This window comes from Elgaria multicarinata, chromosome 3, assembly GCF_023053635.1.
Source record: "Elgaria multicarinata webbii isolate HBS135686 ecotype San Diego chromosome 3, rElgMul1.1.pri, whole genome shotgun sequence".
NCBI classification, from domain to species: domain Eukaryota; kingdom Metazoa; phylum Chordata; class Lepidosauria; order Squamata; family Anguidae; genus Elgaria; species Elgaria multicarinata.
The window spans coordinates 18,844,325-18,856,698 of NC_086173.1; the positions used below are offsets into that span (position 1 = coordinate 18,844,325).

The window sequence follows — 12,374 nt, forward strand, 5'->3', positions numbered from 1 at the left end:
GCTGCCGTTACGGCCTGTTTTGCGCAATACGCGTTTCCCCCCGGAACGGGTATCTGAACGTTTTTTCGGGGCAACTTTTGGAGCTTTCTATATTTGCCCCACCTAGTTATGTGCATCTGGTGAGTTTGGTTGACTTTCCTCATTGGGAAGCTGCTTTTATGGCCCGTTTTGCGCAACACAGACTTTTGCCCGGAACGGGTATCTGAACGTGGTTTTGGGGCAACTTTTGGAGCTTTCTATATTTGTCCCACCTTGTCATGTGCATCTGGTGAGTTTGGTTTACGTTCCTCGTTGGGAAGCTGCCGTTACGGCCCGTTTTGCGCAATACGCGTTTTTGCCCGGAACGGGTATCTGAACGTGGTTTGGGGGCAACTTTTGGAGCTTTCTATATTTGTCCCACCTGGTCATGTGCATCTGGTGAGTTTGGTTCACTTATCTCATTGGGAAGCTGTCGTTACGGCCCATTTTGCGCAGTACGCGTTTTTGCCCGGAACGGGTATCTGAACGTGGTTTTGGGGCAACTTTTGGAGCTTTCTATATTTGTCCCACCTTGTCATGTGCATCTGGTGAGTTTGGTTGACTTTCCTCATTGGGAAGCTGCCGTTACGGCCCATTTTGCGCAATACGCGTTTTTGCCCGGAACGGGTGTCTGAACGTGGTTTCGGGGCAACTTTTGGGGCTTATTGCATCCCTGCCATTTAGTTATGCATGACTTGTGAGTTTGGTTGGTATCGCTCGTTCCCTAGTGGCCGTTCCGGCCATCCCATTCTGTTCCGGACGTCGTTTTGGGAGTTTTGGGGTTAATAGTGATATAATATTAGTATGGTTTTAGTCCTAAAATATTGTTCTCAAGTGTTGCTAACACATGTCACTGGATTGTGCTCTCAGGGGACTGTCTGCTCCGCCGCCCTGAATGGTTTCTTCAAATCCTCGCAGCACTGTATGTCACCACCACAACTATCCATACCTCCCAGACTCCAGAAGAGTCAACTCAGGTGTGTCATTCCCCCCACCCAGCCCTTGCCTCCAGATCTTCCAGGCTAGCAAAATTATAGACCCATTCCCTTGCCAGCCCTGCAGGTGGTCAGAGGCAAAGCCAGGCAGGGCTCCTGTATCTTTAAGGGTGGTGCAGAAGAGGGAACTCCAGCAAGGGCAGCTTTTCTCCATTTTGCACGACAAGCCAAAAACAAAACACTCACCTCCTTCTTTACAATGATTTAAGGAACAGGAGCCTCATCCTGAGGGTGGGGTGGGGGTGTAAATCAACTTATGCCAAGGCTCAGCACTTGCCCAGCACCCATTTTTACTACCGAGATTTATATGAAGTCGACCTATATGAGCAGGTGCAGAGTGCATCGCCGCCTCCCCCATCGCCAAATCGTGGCAGAGCGTCCCCGCAGCGCACGTCAGGGTGGGCATGGGGCTTCCAGTTCGCAGGGGTGGCGTTTCTCCGGGCGTATTGGAAGACCCCCCCCCCCCCAGCATATCTCTGCCTAGGAAGGAAGCGCCACCGTCCTCCTGCGCATCTGGTCGCGGGCTGCTCTTCTACTATAACCCCGTGGGGCAAGGTGGAAAGCGCTCTGCAAATGCTCAGAGGCACTCTCCTCTTGCGTCCAATTCTCCCCCTTTGTATGTGACTTCCCCATTACCTGGAGCAACCCCTTCCTTCCCCGTGCACCTCTCTCTCCCTCTCCCTCTCCGGCTTACCTGATCCCGGTGTCCCTCGGCTCTGCCGCCTTCCCTTGGGATATCTGGGACTCGCCGGTGTCTCTGGCCGGCATCTCCGTCTCCCCCTGGCGCGCCTGCTGTGTCCCCGGGCCAGTGCCGGGGAGAAGCGGGGGGTGGGGCGCTTGGCGCCCCGTCTGCTCAGCCGCTGGGCGCCCGATGGAATTAGAGATGGCAGCGAAGCGGCGAGCAGGGAAATCCGCTCGGAAAATCCTCGCGCTTTAATGCACCCGGCTTTGGAGAGGATTGGAGTGCAAGTGGGAGGAGGGGGGGGGGAGGCCGGGACAGAGAATCCCCCCTCCCCATGCATTAACTATGAGAGAGAGAGACACAGATCTGCTTTCGCTCATTCCATGCTTTGCTAGTTGTTCCCACCCCCTCTCTCTTTCTCACCCCCCTTCCCTGCTTTCTTTCTGCATCACCTCCTCCCCCATTTGCTGCCCCAAAGGATGCGCGGCTTGGCATGAGTCCTGGGAACAGGTGCACACACACACCTTCCCGGGGGCGGGGGTCTTCTTCGGCACGTGCCGCCCGGCAAATCAGCTCGCTCTGGCCAATTGAACCCTACTTGTTCCTCCGGATCCATTTCCAGCAGTGTCACTAGGGTGGAGCAGCAAAGGTACCTGCCCTTTGGAATGCACAAAAAATGGGCACCGAAGGCCACACAACATGCGGAGTGTTTTCGATGTTGCTTCCCCCCTTTTAAGTGTAGAATAACAAAGCACGTTTTCAAGATGGGGATCCAAATATCTGGTTGCTCAGAGGCTCATTGTGGGCAGCAGGCCAAGCAGAGGAGCCAACAAACAGAGAATGACCACAAGGAATGCCAAAAATATATATTTAATGAAAGAAAACAGGTCCCAACTCATTTAGGGCTACATGTAGATTGTTTTTCAGGAAATTTAGTATAATGCAACAAGTGTTGTTTGCTTTTCAGACATCAGAAGTGTATGAAGTACTTCCTTTTGTCTGTCCTGAATTTCCCACCATTCAGCTTCATGGGATAACCTCGGTTCCAGTATTATGATAGAAGGAGGGAAACTCCTTCCTATCCACTTCCTCTACGCCATACATAATTTTATACATGTCCGCTCTTTCTCACCTTTTTCTTAAACTTAAAATCTTCAAAGGACCTTTTTTTCCTCATAGTGGAGGTGTTCCAGCCCCTTGGTCCTTTTGGTTGCCCTTTTCTGTCCCTTTTCCAACTCTGCAGTATCCTTTCTGAGGTGAAGCTACTAGAACAGTATTCCAAGTGTGGCCGCACCATAGTTTTGTATAAAAGCGTTACGATATTAGGAGTTTTATTTTTTGATCCCTTTCCTAATGAGCTCTAACATGAAATTTGCCCTTTTTATGGCTTTACTGGATCAACAACTCACCACAACCCCAAGATCTCTTTCTTGGTTGGTCAGTCACAACCAGCTCAGATCCCATCAGTGTATACGTGAAGTTAGGATTCTTTTGCCCCAGTCTCCATCACTTACTCAAACTGATCTACACTTTCTATTTTGTTGACTATTCCTTCGGTCTGGACAGATCCTTTTGGAGCCCTTCACAATGCCGTTTTTGTTTTTACCACCCTGAATAATTTGGCATCATCTGAAAATATGGCCACCTACTTGCTGAGCCCTAATTCCAATTGATATATGAGCAAATCAAAAAGCACTGGTCCTCATGCAGGTCTTTAGAGGACTCCACTGTTTACATCTCTCCATTATGAAAACGGTCCATAAGAACTGTGGGCAGAAGGCAGATTGCCAGGTGTTTTGGACTTTTAACTCCCAGAAGGTCCTTCCAGCCTGGCCAATGGTCAAGAATGTTGGGAGTTGAAGTGCAAAACATCCAGAGATCTACTTTCTGCCCATCACTGGTTTAGTAGAGAGAAAAACCAGAGAAGGTTCTGGAAGAGATGAGTTCAACTTGCTGCCCACACTGCCCAACCAAGGACTCTTTGAACGGCCTTGTCCCTTAGGCAAGTCAATTTTCTTTCAGCCTCTATTTCAACAGTAATAAAATACAGATAATAAAACTATGTTTTATTATGTTGTCTTTGTGGTTTGTAATTTTTGTGAACCACCCAGATAGCTTCACCTATTGGGTAGTATAGAAATAAAATTATTATTATTATTATTATTATTATTATTATTATTATTATTATTATTATTATTTTATGTCTTTCTCACTCATGGCGGTTTTTCTAGATGGGCTTTGCCAAGTCATGCTGTCTTTTACAGATTCAGGAATTTCCTGACAACTGAGCATGTCTTAATTATGACTGTTTCTGGATGTTGGTGTGGATATATTTTGGTTTCTGAAGGATGATGATGATGATGATGATGATTTACATACAGTTATGGTGCTTTCTAATTAAATGATAATGATGATTAACAACAACAACAACAACAACAACAATATTATGAGGATAATAAAGATAAGGACCATAAGGCACATTGCACATTAAATAACTAAAAGTGCACTAGGAAAGAGGGTCACTGGGTTCTTGCACTGGGGCAGTTAGGTCCTTTTAGACTCTGGTCTTAATACTTTTACAGGCCCCCTCTTTGGATGGTACTGTGTATTACCCCACTTACTTCAAAATGTTGTAAGACAGCCCCGCTGTGTCTGGGGCCCCTCCTACTCATTCTGCTGAGTGGGGCCCCAAAGTCCTACCACGATGGTACCACTGGGGTCATGAGAAGACTCTCATGGTACCTCGGTTTTTTTTCAAAGCTCCCCAGGCTCCCCATGGGTCTTAAAGGGGAAAGGTTTGGGGCTCATAGGTTGCATTTTTAAGGACTGCAGGGGTGGGCATGGGATGTAGGGTAGGGGGACCATGTGAAAAGGAGGACGGGGCTCCTGTATCTTTAACAGTTGTATTGAAAAGGGAATTTCAGCAGGTGTCATTTGCATGCATGCAGCACCTGGTGAAATTCCCTCTTATCACAACAGTTAAAGCTGCAGGAGCTATACTAGAGTGACCAGATACAAAAGAGGGCAGGGCTCCTGCAGCTTTAACTGTTGTGATGAAGAGGGAATTTCCACCAGATGCTACATGCATACAAATGACACCTGCTGAAATTCCCTTTTCTATACAACTGTTAAAGACACAGGAGCCCTGTCCTCCTTTTCATATGGTCACCCTAATGTAGGGTGACCACTTATGCATTGCCTAAAAAGAGGGAAAGCATCACACACACACCCCAAAAAAACCCAGAACAGCAACGTGCATGACCTTTGCATATGCTAATGTAGATGTATAAATGCAAATTTAGACATAATAACTAGGATTTAAATAAAACCACCATACATCTCACCAGAATGGAGAAAGACTGGGGCCAGGTGACCTGTGTGCTTTGCTCACTCTCCTGTCCAGGTGCTCACTGTGTATGGGCAACTCCAAGGCTCCTCCTTGCTTCCCTTGCTTGTAGTTCTTTATCTTTAAACAGGATTTGGACTGGGCAGGCCATCAAATAGAGGACACCTTCAGATAGAGGACTGTCCTCTGTAAAGTAGGACACTTGGCCATGGTATGAGGATAAGCCATCCTTGTAAGGCACACAAAGCAAAAGGAATCAGTGGTCTGCACACACTTAGCTCGGAAGTGGTGAGTAAAGAGAGATCTCCCCCTGACCCCTCTGTTCTCCTGACCCTCTGATTTCTGTTGTGGTCCATCTCTCTCTCTCTCTCTCTCTCTCTCTCTCTCTCTCTCTCTCTTTTCCTAAGTGTTTTCGCTTGAGGTGCCCTGGGCAAGGGAGAGTTGATTAAGGAAAGATGCAGCTGATGGCTTTGGAACCTATTCTTCCGTGCGCGCGCTCTCCCCCTCTGGCCTGTGGCCTTTGAGTTTTGCTCTCTGCTGTGAGATGACGAAGGTTGCCTGCTGGAGACCAACATGCCAGTCTGTTTTATGAAAGGAAAAATAGAAAAGGTGATAAGGATCCACCCCTACGAAGTGGACTGGGAGAAACACAAGGACTGATTTCACTGGTCCTGCATTGGTCTGATTCATGAGGCTTCCAGAGAAGGCTTTTATTGGGCAATTGCCCTGCCTCATTCAGGTGATTTGACAGGGGGTCCAGACATCATTGTCATCATCCAGTTATACTCCTCCCTTGTTTTCTCACTGCTGCTTCTTTCTCTTTCTCTTACTGCAGGAAAGTCTGTTATTGAAGGTGAAATAGTTGCACAATGGAGGAAGCGCTTGGAGCCCTCCGTCTGGAAGCACCCTTAGTTTATGGTAAGGTTGCCAAGTGATCGGGGGGGGGGAATTGGCTTGCTCTTGTGTCTTTAACTGCAGCTTCACAAATCAGCAGGTGAAGCATTTAATGCAGCATTTATTTTCTAGAAAACTCAAGTCTGAGAGGGTAAAGGCAAGGCCTTGCCCCAATCCATGGTGTGCGGGGACACACTGGAGCTACTCTGTAGTGAGGAAAATGCACTCTGCATCTGCTCAGAAGCACTTTCATCTGTATTCTTACTTCATTCTTACTTCCAGGCCTGAACCATCCCTGAAAACAATTGCTGGGGGTAGGAGTTCTGACACATATGAAACTCAGGTGACCAGGAGCCCTGCCCTCTGTTGTATCTAGTCACTCTAGAAGAGCTCCTGCAGCTTTAACTGTTGTGATGAAGAGGGAATTTCACCAGGTGCTGCATGCATACAAATGACACCTGCTGAAATTCCCTTTTCCATACAACTGTTACAGGAGCCCTGTCCTCCTTTTCATAGGGTCAGACTAACCAGGAGGCAGATTTAGGACATGTCACCTGAGCGATACACCAGGTGAGTGATTCCACATCAACCCTGAAAAAGAATACAGCAATGCTCTTGAGGTGTGGAGGTGTCCCTCTTTTTTCTCCTGGCTCGGCAGAAGTGTGGAGCATCACTCCATGCTGTTTGCTAATGTCGTGGGTCTTGTCTGTTTTATGGGGTCCAGTGAAGATTCTCTGCCACAGTTCAGCAGCTCTCCTCTCCCAATTTGTGAATTACGTGACACTAATGCCAGCTGCTCGGGATGTCATGTAACTCAAAGAGGGTGGTGGTGGAAGCAATTGCATTAATTCATCACTTAAAACAGGGGCTGGATGGGATCCGTTCCAGGGCTAGAATCTGCCTGGTATTAAAAAATATTTCTAATTATCTATTCATCCATCTATATCTCAATCCTTGTCCCAGAGTTGACTTTATGTATTATTTCAAATGGCACACGTACAGCCCAATCCCATCCGTTTACTTGGAAGCAAGAAAACATTGTTTTCAATGGGACTTGCTCTCAAGGATGCACGCAGAGGGGACTGTAGCCTTACCAATTCTAGTAGACAAGTGAGGACCGGCAAGACATCAACGTGTGGAGTGCTCCTCCTGTTCAGAATTTGAATGATGTCTTTTTCCAGGATCCTCCATTCCAGCCTGACCCCGTTTCCTGCCAATAGTTACTTATTTTATGTATTTAAAGTATTATTTTTATCCTGCACCTTAGTTTAAAAAGGCTCCAGGAGCAGTTTACGATCAATCAGTAAAAGAAGACAGCCCTTGCCTGTAGCCTTACAAGTGAACACTGAAAAAGAGTCAGGAGAAGGTGTAATTTGGAGGGAACAATTCCCCCCGCCCCCGGCTGTAGAAAAGACATATTGCAGTATCCTGGCTAGGTGAGAAGACTGAGGGGCAAAAGAAAAGTGGGAAAGGAACAGGACTACTAGCACCCGTGGTGACATGGACTTTACACTAGTATAAAGTGATTAAGGGTACAATCCTATGCATGATTTAACAGTGAAAACGTCCTACAACTCCCAGCATTTCCCAGCCAACCACACAGAGGACCAGGATCTCTTCTCGATCATCCCACAGTGCAGGACATGGAAGCCAGATTCCAGCTGGACATCAGGAAAAACTTCCTGACTGTTAAAGCAATACGGCAATGGAACCAGTTACCTAGGGAGGTTGTGGGCTCTCCCACACTAGAGGCCTTCAAGAGGCAGCTGGACAGCCATCTGTCAGGGATGTTTTGAGGTGGATTCCTGCATTGAGCAGGGGGTTAGACTCGATGGCCTTAGAGGCCCCTTCCAACTCTACTACTATCCTACGATTCTATGATTCTGCCTAAACATGCATAGGATTGTGCCCTAAATAAATAAATGAAGTAGGATGTGCTTCTATTCTACTCAGCCCTGGTTTATCCACATCCAGCTGCTGCAATCCGCCTTGAAAACTCAATCCTACTTCCCACCTTATCGGGCAGGTGTCAATGACCATCAGTTCTGGCCAATTCGAACCCCTACGAAGCTGTCTGGGCCAATCCATTGCTCTCTTTGCCTTCCCACCTTGTATCAAGTAGGGTGCTGGCATTTCCAGTCTAAATAATCTCATGAGCTCTCTTGTCTGAGACACTGCTGCCAATCAGAGCAGACAATATGAGTTTAGATGGACCAGTGATCTGCCTCAGCCTAAGGCAGTGTCAGGGATAGGTAAGCGTTCACTGTGGGATTTCTTGCAATAAAGAAACCTTACTGATTTGGGTATCCCCTGTCAGTTTGCTAGAACATGCACTTACTTGAGGGGCTGGGAAACCAGATAGTATGTTCTTAGCAAACTGACAAGGGACTGCCAAATCGGTGAGACTTCTTTATTGCAAGAAATCCCACAGCAAAAGCTTAACTGTCCCGGACATCCTGACAAGCAGCGTCTTCCCACCCACCCCAAGGCAAATGTCCATAACAATCATTCTTTAGGTGGTTATTAGACAGTGCTGTCAGCAAGGACAGGGCAGGAGATACAAGAATCCCCTATGGGACTGGGACAGCATATGACCAAAAATACCAAAGCATGTTTTCTAAAAATTTGGTTTGGATACTGTGTCCCAAAGGGATCATGTTATCAGGAAACAGAGGCATGGTGGACGGCCTCATGGTTCTTTCCAGAAGAGGATTGTCAGGATGGGCAGATGGGAAAACCAATGGATGGATTTTTAAGTTTTTTATTTATTTATTTATTTATTTATTTATTTATTACATTTTTATACCGCCCAACAGCTGAAGCTCTCTGGGCGGTTCACAAAAATTAAAACCATGATAAAACAACCAACAGTGTAAAAACACAAATACAAAATACAGTATAAAAAGTTAATGAATAAAGAAATAGAAAAACAGACTTTGAGTTCTATATTGAAGAGAGAGAGGAGCAAGATGTATTAAGGATAGAAAAGCATGATAGCCCTCTATTGTTCCCAACCAGATGTCCTCCAGATGTTTTGGACTACAACTCCCAGCATTCCTGACCTTTGGTCATGGTGGCTGGGGCTGATGGAAGATGAGGTCCAAAAGAACTGGAGGGTACCAGATTGGGGAAGGTTATTCTAGAAGGTTATAGCCAATATTTTCCCTTGGGCAACAGCCCAGCATACTTGTGCTTGTGACTTGTGCTGCACTGACTTCAAAGTTTGAATGATCAAGATGTCTAGCCTAACACACACACACACACACACACACACACACACACACACACACACACACACCTACCTCTGCACTGATGACACGGCTCTCAGGAGACCTTGGGTCACCCTGGCTTGTCTGAATTTTCTTCTCTTCCCTCCCTTCACCTTTTTTCCCAATTAAATCATCCCGCTTAATTACAATAAAAGGCCAACTGTTTACCCAGCTCGACATAATTAATATTTGCTGCGAACGGGGTTGCAAGCTTGGCTTTGCCAGCAACCGGGGAGTTTGGGAAGGGATTTGACTGTATTAGCACGGGAAGAGACAGCTGTCTCGCTTACTGATACCAGGGCGGGGGGCCTGGATTAAAAAAGAGAGAGCCTGGAATTAGACTCAATAGGGTTGCGCGGGAGAGGAGGGGAAATTATGCGCACAAACACATCCCAATCGCAGGACTAATTGCAGCCATCTATTATTCCTTTTTTTTAAAAAAAAAGATCTTTAGCTAAAACTGCAAAAAAATATTATTGAACCTTCCGTTCCCCATGAAACGAGTTCATCTCTTTTATCTATCTGGAATAATCACAGCAAATGCATTAGCTGGGGTATAAGGTACTTGCATGGTGCCTGTCAGACTGATGTGAGGCAACTCAAGTGATGAATGCCAGCTTAGACAAACATTTTGGGTCGATTCAATCAAGATGGCTTTAGTAGAGGCCCCTCCACTACTAGATCGTTCCTCTCTGGCTCGATAGCTGCATTAAACTTGTTTTGGGAGACATAAGTTGGCTTCAGCAAGTTGGGCCCATGGTTCAGATCTTTGGGAACGTGAGGGGTTAAGACCTGAGCCCACAGCATTATTGTCCAGCTATGATGAGGAGAAGAAACCACAGGGGGACCAGGTCACCAGCCAGACCAGGGAGGAAGCTTCTTCACAGTGATAGGACAGAGTGGGTCAGATGATACTCCTGGACCTTTACCTTCCAGACTTGCTCATAGTTTGAACAGCTTAGGTGCTCTGCTCCCCCTTGTCTTCTCCTCACTAGAGTAGGCTAGGTCATCTCTAACATCCTGCTAAGTGGGAAGGAGGATTTTATCAGTCTACACATCAGAGGGAGATATGGAGGACCTTCTCTGCTGTGGCACCCCGGCTGTGGAATGAGCTCCCTAAGGAGGTTCACTTGGCACCTACATTATATGCTTTTAGACGCCATGTGAACACCTTTTTATTCTCCCAGCATTTTAACAGTCTTTAAATAAATTTTAACTAGGTGTTTTAAATTCGTAATTTTGCATTGCTGCTGTTTTTATCTGGTTGAGCTTTTATATTGTATTTTATATTATGGTTTTATACTGTTGTTTTATACTTTGAATGTTTTTAATTTTTGTGAACCGCCCAGAGAGCTCCGGCTATTGGGCGGTATAGAAATGTAATAAATAAATAAATGTGGTAAAAGGTGTCCTCATAATAAGGTTGAATGAGGGCTGCTAATGTGGAAGGCACATACACATCTTTCTGAAAAATATACGGATCAGCCTAGATTCCTTGTTTGCAGGGACCACTTTCCTCACTCCCCCTTCTCAATGGATAGTTTCTGCCACTAAGACGATTTTCTCTGACACACCATCTCCTCCCAGCGTCGGCTTTCTTTGTGGTTTCACCAGACATAATCCCATGTCCCATCGCAGCCATTTCCCGCCATAACCCGCCGGGATGTCACACAGGATTATGGCATCTCAGAGAGCAAGGAGGGAGAATTCCAGTATAATGTTAATCCTCTGGCCTCTTCAGTTCAAAGATGTTAAGATGATCTTCATCAGCACTAATGGGGTTGATAAATATAATTATCTCCCTATTAAAGCAGAGGGGAAACTGAGGCAGTGCGAGATTTATCCACATGCTCACTGGATAATGTCTGGAAGCAGAAATGTGATGTCTCCACACCACAAACACTCCCTTGGTTACACATAATAGATAATTCCAATTTCCTGCCTTCACTGTTAGTAGCAGGAGTAATGCCTCTTCCTTAGAGCAGTGGCTCCCAACTTTCAACCCTCAGGAAACACTTTTTCAACATTCACTTGTCTGCTGAGAAACCCTTGAATATTTGCTACAGAATCCTGTACATTGCAGAGGATTCTGGGGCATGTTCTAGGATGTTCACAGTTCATGTAGGACACTGGCCAGACCTGTTGTACTTCCCCAACACCGTGTATGAACTGAGGTTGTGTTCTGAAATACAGCCACTGCTCCCTGCAGCTGGGAATTGCAGCGGAAGGTCAGTAGTCGTGAGCAAGCAGTTTGGGGAATTTGTCTACTATTATTGATCGTTTCATTGAGAAACTCCAGAGTTCTCTGGAACACAAGCTGAAAGTCATAGTCCTAGAACAGCCTTCCCCAATCTGGTGCCCTCTAGGGGGCTGTCTGTACAACGCCGCTTTGCCTACTCATTCCCTTCAAACCCTGCAGCATTGCTGCTGCGAAGCAGCATTGATAGGGTTATATGGCAGGAGCATGCATGGGCTATCCCACCAGGAAAAAGAGCAGCACTGTTATCAGAGCTTTATCACACTGGTGTTATACTGTGCAATCACTGCGAATTGCGTGCAAAGGACTCTGAAGTTTTCCAGCTTATAATCTGCTTTTATTGTGAAGTGCTCCCATGCATCCTGCTTTAATTGCGCTTCTAAACCAAAAGAAGTGCAATATTTTGCTACTAGTTTTCGAGCGTATCATTTGTTGTTTTCTGAGCGGCCACTGGAGCGCAGGAGCAGGATTTGAAGAAAAATTAAACAAATGCTTACATCTGCGTAAGCTTTAAAAGATAAAGACATCAAAATTGGCACACTAATAGATATTCGGGAGAGCTTTAAGCATACCAAATTTGAATTGGATTGGGTCATCCATTGATTTTTTATGATTTTTTTTACATTTCCCCCCTTAAGCCCATTTCCTGGTATGCAAAGGATCTAGCCGCCTGGTAGCAACAACAACAGTGGTGACAGCTTAGCACTGTAGGGGATAATTTGAGGGAAACAGGTACGTGGGATGAAGCTCTCAGTCACTGGTAATAGGCAGCAAATATCAAGGGACCAGAAACCGTGTAAACTTTTTTTTGTTGTGAATTCCTGGCAACTCTGCACACCTTTGAAAGCCTGTAGTAGCGCATCTGCACTGCTACAGTTCATTGAATTTATGTGATATTCATCGTAACTGCCCT

The 12,374-nt window shown here is 46.1% G+C and overlaps 1 protein-coding gene across 1 annotated transcript in view; it reads right to left on the reverse strand.

Moving 5' to 3' along the window:
• Positions 1-1,759, reverse strand: part of LOC134394241 (metabotropic glutamate receptor 6-like) — a 54,566-nt gene extending 52,807 nt beyond the window's left edge. Inside the window, exon 1 of the mRNA XM_063119508.1 lies at positions 1,708-1,759. The gene's annotated coding sequence lies outside the window, so the exon portion shown is untranslated. The remainder of the gene's footprint in view (positions 1-1,707) is intronic.
• Positions 1,760-12,374: the final 10,615 nt, after the last annotated feature.